Here is a 9,038-nt window from a genome sequence, read left to right on the forward strand (position 1 = left end):
GGACATATTCCTTGTCCTCGTAACAAGTCACCATCCTGATGTTCCGGATCCAATCCATAAAGTTGGAACCATCGAAGATGACCCTCCCACATAGCTTCATGAGGGAAAAGGAGCCGGCAGGGTTTGAGCCACAAGCATTGTTGTTGGAAGACATCTGAAAGAAGAGAACAAGATTAGTTTAGATATTAAGAGAGTCCTTAATAAAACACCCAAATGTAATATTAAGGCTAGGATCCAATCACAATATATTATAACTTAGAAGAGGTATGCCATAATCCAAGCTATAACATATTTGAAAGGTAGGTGAATGACGATTCACCAATTTCCACCATGAAAAACGAAATATAAATATTTGGTTTTTTTAATTGGATCTTAGAAATTCCTAGATTCTTTTGAGATTCAATGAACTTTTCAAAGGCATGTTTCAATCTCGAGTGTGCCCTCCAAGTTTTGTGCCTGGCATACCGAGGATCACAAAACGAGGTGTGAAGTAACCATGCAAATCACTTGGTACCCTTAAGGTTCATCACTCAATCGATGTGTTGGTTAACCACACACGCTCCACCGATATTATGATAAACCTTAAGTCACCCTTTACCTACCTTGTTAAGTCCAAGTTATTGTGCCGGTTAAACACACACGCTCCACCAACGACTTAAACAAAGTGTAAAGTGTAATTTCATGAATTAGCACCTTATTCACATTTTTCCTAAAGTAACTAAGATTGAAAATTTAATAAAACATTTAGTTACTTTATAATATTCATTATACTTATAATGTAAGTTTATAAGTCCTTGTCCTACCCGTTCGGCTAACGACCCTCCACCGATCAAGGAAGCGGTGGGTGAGAGTGGACACCCATTAAGTTGTCATTTTATAAGCAACAACCTTATACCCCCCCCCCCTTATAGACCGACTTCGTGAATGAGGCGTACTAGTGGTAAGACAACTTGATCTTATATATATATATATATATATATATATATATATATATATATATATATATATATTATTAACTTATGATATTATAAAGTATAAGGGTTGATTTTTAACTTTTAAAAATCTAAGGGTTGGAACTACAGTTTATTAAGTGACTTTACATGTTCCAAAACTTGAGGGCAAGTTTTGTAACTTTACAAAACTTTTCACATTCATAACTTATGAGTTATTAAAATGAAGACTCTTCATTTTATAACTTATGTGTTCTTTTAATGGTTTTTAACACAAAGAGACTTTTGGTTATCCATAACTTGAGGACAAGTTATGGGCTCCATTAAAACACATAAGAATCATGAATTAATCATATAAACAAGTAACTCCTATGATCTATCAAGAACTCATAAGAACATGAATATTCATATCAACCTTTCAAGAACATATGAACACATATAATCATAAAAAATTGATATTAGCAATTGTGAATGGATTAGAACAATCATTACACCATCTAAAACAAGTTTTACAACACAAAACAGTTTAGGGTAATGTTTCTAGTTCATTTACAGCAGCAAAACTCCAAAAACTGCTCACTGGATGACAAACTCGTCGAGTTCATCAGGGAACTCGTCAAGTTTTTGGCCAGAAATCGTCGAGTTTTCTTGTTTGAATAGTTTTTGGCTTTTGAAAAACAAGTTTGCATCAACTATTTAACAAACAAGCCTAGTCTCTGATACCACTGATGGGTTTTGAGCATTCTAACACCCCTAAGTGTACATGCAACCCTAGAAAACCTTGGATCTATGTTTGTCTAAAATACATGCAAAATATGATTTCCAAGGTTTATAATCCTATCTAGCATACATGGGGAACTTTATCCTAAAAGGAAGGCTAGAATTACATACCTTGTAGTTGATTTGATTCCTTGAAAACCTTGTGAGCCTAGCACCCCAAGTGTGATGCCTCAAATGCTTCACACAATACCAAATGCCATTAGAATGACTTTTGAGAGAATGTACACACTTGTAATATCGGCCTAGCCCTCTTGTGTTCTTAGTGTAACCAATTTTGGGAGATAGCATGTTCCTTATATAGTGTGACACATTTAGGATTACACCATGTAAACCCTAATGTCTCATGACTCTTTATTTCCATGACGCATGGGTTTGTAACTCCCATGGAGCATCCTATGGGTTTAACCCAACTTGATAATCCATGTAGCCTTTTAGCCCACTATACAAGTTGTGGATGATTTACATAATCAATCCATATATTTAGTTAGTTATCTTTTTGATCACTTAATTAATTCCAAATTAATTCTTGATCAATACTAATTAAATAATACTATTAATATATTTGAACTTATAATATATTAATAAGCCACAAGTGTTATTTTCTCTCATTCAGTCTATCCAAATGCATGATGCCATGCAACCCAAATGGACCATGTCGGGTCGATTCAAGTACATACCAGAAATAGTTATGGACTTAGACACCTTATCCAACATTTTCTTGATTAGTTCCTGAAACTTTTCAAGATCTTTAAGACTCCCACTAACTTCTTGACATATAAGATTCTCTTGTCAAGAAACACTCCTTGACAAACAAATATTCAAGAGTTAGTGCGGATTCTTATCAAGGAAAAACACTTCATACAATTGGTCTTAGTTGGTCTTTGTCTTAAATACATCACAACTACCAACTCTAAATGTGTTATAAACCTACTTAAGATATGTCACTCAAGGAACAATCTTGGAGTACGACTCTAAGACTTGATTTTGGAACGAAGTATGACTCACCTTAATTGATTTAACCATTTCAACAATTCCTGATTCCTCTTCTTACCCATACAAGTGCACTAAGGTGTCCTTAGAGGATCAATTGTGATATGGTTCCATAACCAATAGGATGCTCATAAAACATGATACTAACGTATTCTCCTTTTCCTTTTAGATTGGAGAAACATTTTCTTATCTTTCTGCCTAATTTGATTCTTCTTATTCGTTCTGCTATACTTTGAATCTTTTCAATGTATCAGAATTACACTTAACCTTGTAAGCATAACCATATTTACTGAACCATTGGTAGATCGTGACGAATAGCCTTTCTCATTCTTTGTGGTGGATCTGACCAGTTCACATCAATGTGTACTTGATCCGTTTATCTTTCACTTGACTTATATACTTATGTAAACATTGAATTAGTTTCAATTTCCCAAGTATCAATATTTTCATACATCACATGATTCAAGTCATTTGATTCTAGGTTTTTGTCCAATTGAAACTTGTGCGATCAGAATCTTTCCTTACTTAGAAAATTACGACACTACCACAATTGAAATAACTACGAATCAAAGCATTTTCACTATTGCTATTAATAGAAACATATAAACAACCATTTTCACAAATGCCATTGCAAGGAAATATAAAATAAAATAAAATTTTCTTTATTTATAAAAGTGCGGAAAAACTTGTCCTTACAATACAAATACAAATGAAAACTATGTTGCTATCTATTCCTAAGAAATCTATCATAACTCCTAAGCAGTAGCTCAAAAATCTGAACATCGAACCATGCGATCGAAATCCACCTCTTCGTGATCAGAATCAGCTTACTCTTCTTTCAAGCTTCCTTTCTCATCTTTGATCCTACAAAACATCAAAATGCAATCTTATCACATCATGTATTAAGAACCTACAAGTAGGAACTTAATAGAGTTAGATAGTGAACTTACCTGAAGTAGAGTCATACATTTTGACTTTACCATCTCTTAGATCTCTTACATAGTCAGAGCAGCTTCGCAACCAATTCCCCTTCTCTTGGAAATAGAAACAAACAAACTCTCTCGGAATGGTACACGGGACAATCACAGACTTAGCCTTTCTCTTTACCATTTGGTCAAACGGTTTGGCCTTGGCCAATCCATTTCCATTGGGAACAGAAAGCTTTTATGGACTTCCAATGTCCCCATTGTCAATGTCCATGGAAGTTTGAGAATTAGATCTTCCAATCAAGTTTGCTTCACCGGTGCGCCAAATCCTTGCTGATTCAGCAGTAGTAAGCAAATAAGTAAGATTAATAAGGGTCACGTCGTGGTTTGTCACATAGTAGTCTTTAACGAACTCACTATATGACTTAGGAAGTGAATGAAGAACCAAGTCAACGGTCAGCTTCCTTGGGAACACGATACCTAACATTCCCAGCCTGTCAATATGCAGCTTTATGTCCAAGACGTGAGCACATACAAACTTTCCATCTTCATGTTTGCTTGCCAATAGGGCTTGAGTGATCTTGAACTTTTTAAGTTGAAGAACATGTAGGTCAGGGAGAATAATTGGAGGAGTTGGAGGAAGTGAAGAATGATTTCCATTTTAATAATCGAAGTGTGGAAGATCATCTTCATGAGGGAAGTTATTTTCAAAACATTCGGGAAGACCACAGTTGTCAGAATTAGACATCTACAAGGGAGAAATTCAGGTTAGTTGATTTAAGTCCTTAATATAACACCCAAAATGGAATATTAAGGCTAGAACCCAACACAATATTCTGAAATTCGGAAGAGGGATGACATAATCCAATTGCAAAATATTTGAAGGTAGGTAAATGACGATTTACCAATTTCCACCATGAAAAACAAAAATGAATATTAGGTTTTAAATGAATTGAAATTCCTAGATTATTTTGAGATTCATTGAATTTTTCAATGGCATGTTTAATCTCGATTATGCCCTTCAAGCTTGTGACTGTGATACCGAGGATCACAAACAAGGTGTGAATAACCATGCAAATTAGCTTGGTACTCTCGATGTCATTAATCACCTAATCAATGTGCCCGTTAACCACACACGCTCCATTGATCAATGATAATTTATGAGAAACCCATTTCCATCCTTCATTAGTCCATATTAGTGTGTCAGTTAACCACACACACTCCACTAACTGACCAATAAGGTGCAATGTGTAATTTCATGGGTTAGCATCAAATTCACATTTTTCCTAAAGTAACTAAGATTGGGAATTTATAAAGTGTTTAGTTACTTTGTATTTCACCATACTTTTAATGAGGATTTAAGTGTCTTATCAAACCCGTTCGGCTAACGACCCTCCACTAGTCAAGGGTGCGGTGGGTAAGAGTGGATACCCACTTGCGGTCATTTTACAGGCCGCTTCCATAAACACCCCTTGTAGACCAGCTTCATGAATGAGGCCTACTAACGGTAAGACTGACTTTTTAACTTATACATATATAATATATTAGACTTTTAATTTTATATAGTATAAGGGTGTATATTATACATTTAAAATACTAGGTGGTTTAATCTATTAATAAAGTAGACTTTTAATTTAATTAAATTTAAACCATATGATTATGGATTTATTAATTTTCTCTTTTAATTAAACATTTAATCAATTTAATAAAGTCCATAAGAGTGTAATTTGAACTATTCAAAGGAAACATAAAGGTTCTAAATACAAAATTCAAAGTTAAAACTATTTAATTAATTTTAAGTTATGAACCCAAGAGTTGCACCTTTTCAAAATACTATTAGAATTTAATGTTTCATAAATGAGACTTTTCAGTTTCTAAAACTTGAGGGAAAGTTTTGTAACTCTTCAAAACCTTTAGAATTCTAAACTTGATAGCAAGTTTTGTAACTCCTTAAAAAAAACCTTTTGAGTTCCAAAACTTGATGGCAAGTTTTGTAACTCTTCAAAAACATTTAGATCAAATTTTAACTAATAAAATAATCATATTATCTTTTACCAATTTGACCTAATTACAATTCATGTAGCAAGATAAATCAAATAATACAAATAATTAGTTTATCATATAACCTAGTAACTATTTTATAATTTGACAATTTATCTTTTAACTGGATGAGGATAATCATCACATTATAAGAAAAACGAATTTTAACACTCCAAAACAGTTTGTGGTAATGATCCTAATCCAAAAATGGCAAAAAAAACTTGAAAATCTGCACACATATAGTCCACCACGTTGTGGTAACTTTGACCACGTCGTGGTCATCTGTCAGGTTCCAAAAAACGTTTTTCTTTTGCTTTGAACAATCAACAAATGCATCTATATAACAGAAAACACTCATGGCTCTGATACCATTGTTGGGTTTTAGGTACTATAACACTCCTATGGTGCACATACAACCCTAATACTTTGGATCTAAGTTTTCTCAATCTATACATGCAATAAACAATTTTCCAAACCATGAAGCCTAACTAGCACACAACTTGATATTTACATCATAAAATCTAGTTAGAAGAATACCTCTTTGTTGTAGCTTGTAGAACTTGGCCTTTCAAGAGCTTAGTGCCTCAAATGTTGCACCTCTAATGGAATCACAACACACCATGAACAAATGGGGGACTTTGAGAGAGAGGTTAGGCACACCAAAAATCCTCTATACTCTTCACGGAATACACAAGTAACGATTTTAGGGCTTAGGGAATACATATACAGTGTAGAAGTCCAAGAGTCATATGTAAACCCAAATTTTTACATTTAGGCTTATGATCCAATAACTCATATGGACTAACTCTTCATGGACTCTCACATAAACTTAGTCCATCATCAATAGCCCAAACCATATGTATCACTGATTTACATAATCAGTCCCCGTTAATTTAATTAGTCTTTTTTGATCATTAATTAATTCCAAACTAATTCTTGATCAATACAAATTAAATAATATGATTTCTCAATTAATATAATTGTTGGGTTGAAGAATTGCTCAAGTGTTGCGTCGTTGGGCTCGATAGTTTATTTATTTAGTTTGTATTCTGGTTTGGGCCTGTCCAACCGAGAGCCCATTTTATTTATTATATAAGTATATGCTTGCATGCATATTAGGTTAACGATTTTAGCGATTCATCTAGAGCATAACGATAGCATTTACAGATTTCCTTAATCGTTCTTGTAACCTACCAATCCTCTACAGTTGATGTTCTTAATCGAGCTCTTCTGAGGATTTTGTTTAATCATTCGACACGTTTGATTCACTCTTGTCTCGTTCTTATTTTTGCGTTCTTCCAGTTTTATATTTACTTACTTGTTCAAGATCTAATCGATCTTCATAGATTAAAGGTTTTTAATCCCATCAATTGGTATCAGAGCAGGAGGCTGTGTAATCGATACACATCTTTTCTGTGAAAAGGTTTCAATTAGGGTTTTTCCGCAACTACCGATATTTATTGAGCCGTCATCTCATTATTGACGTATCTTGATATTTATTGTTTTGCCCTAATCTGCTTTATTACAAGTCTGATCTTTGAACAGGTTTTTTCGATCATAATGGACGAATCGCAATCAAATCCTATTAATATTTCCAACAGCATCGGTTCGACGACAAAGATTCCAATCCTATATACCCATGACTATGAAGTCTGGGCGCATCACTTCGAAGACTACGTGATAGGATCTGAGGATAATGGATACCTCATATGGGAAGCCATCATTAATGGACCGTTTTCTCATTCTGCAACGTCCAGGATTATTAAGACACAAAAGGAGTACAATGATCTGCTGAAGGATGGTAAGGATATTGCACAAGATGAAAAGGACAAATTCCAGTGCAATATCAAGGCGTTAAGGTTAATCAGATTCGCCCTTCAGTCCGACACCTTTAGATTGGTCAGCTCATGCACGACGGCAAAGGAATTTTGGGATAGACTTCGCGAACTGTACTCTACAGACGAAGATCTTGAACATTCTATCCAAACCTTGCTCTTATCTGAGTTTGGAGAATTCAGGCAAGGAGCCGAAGAAACAGTGACCCAGACGTTCGATCGCTTCAATCATCTTCTTAGTAAGATGATCAAACATGACAACGAAAGGAAGCTTATCGAGCAGAAGGTTACATTCTTAAATGGTCTGAGGTCTGAATGGAGAGCAGTGGTGTCTACAGTCAAAGCCCATGAGCAGTTTAAATCATATTCTTTGGCGAAACTGGTGGGTATTCTCAAGTCCCAAGAGAAGATTGTACTGCAGGAGAAGAACGTTGTTTCAAGCCTTGCTTCGTTGGCCCTCCTGTCAAAGAGTAAAGCTGTGATGGAGGATGAAGACCTTAACTTGGAGGAGTATGACCTCACGTCTGAGGATTATGCTATGATGGTATCTAACCCCAAGAGGTTCATAAAGAAGAGATTCCCCAGCAATAAAAACCGAAACTGGCAGGGGAGTTACAGTTCAGAAAAGGTTAACAATGAACCGAAGGTTGAAGAGCCCACGAAGGAACCGAAGGTGGATGGCGATTCCGGAGTAAGCTGTTACTACTGTGGTGGGAAAAACCACTATGCTAAAGATTGTGTCCTTAAGAAGATGGCTGAAAAGGGTGATGAAAAGGATGAGGAAGCTGTGTTGCAGAAAAGGCTGGATGATTTGAGAAAGAAGAAGTCTACCGCTAACCCTTCTATTAATGCTCTTATTGTGCAGGGTTCGGTTGCTGATGACGAGTTCGGTAGCACGGAAGTTTGGTCTACCGACTCAGAAGATGATGAAGTGAGGAAGCCTACTCATGGAAAGGCTTATGTGGAAAAGGAGGAGAGCAGTGGAGGAAGATGCTTCATGGTGACTGATGTATCTCAGATGAGGGGATACAACACCGATAGTGGAAGCAATGAACCGAAGGTGCAGGAGGACATGTGCTTTACAGCCAAACCACTCAGCCAGCAGTTCAATGAGCTTGATGAACTGATAAAGAAGGTACAATCGGTTTTTGTTTCATTTAAAGTACCACAATCCTCATATGAGAAAGAACTTAAAAATGTTAATACAAGAATTTCTCATCTAGATAGTAGCTTAACTCAAACTCGAGTCACCAATTCTAACCTAACTGATCAATTAAGCAGGGTGGCGTCGAAGAGTGAGGAGCGGCGCATGTGGATCGAGTTGAAGGAGTCTGAATTAGTTAAAATTTAAGACGAAAACATTTATTTGCAAAGAGATAATCTAAAATTGCTAAAACAGCGGAATGTTTTTTGTTTAATTGCAAAACGTCTATATTCTAATATTACTCAGCTTCACTTGGACTGTGAAATAGGCCAAAAGATCCATCGCATGATTTTGCCCTTCCTTGAGTTTAAGG

Source organism: Lactuca serriola, chromosome 7 (assembly GCF_051521515.1).
Source record: "Lactuca serriola cultivar US96UC23 chromosome 7, Lser_US96UC23_V15, whole genome shotgun sequence".
Lineage (NCBI taxonomy): Eukaryota > Viridiplantae > Streptophyta > Magnoliopsida > Asterales > Asteraceae > Lactuca > Lactuca serriola.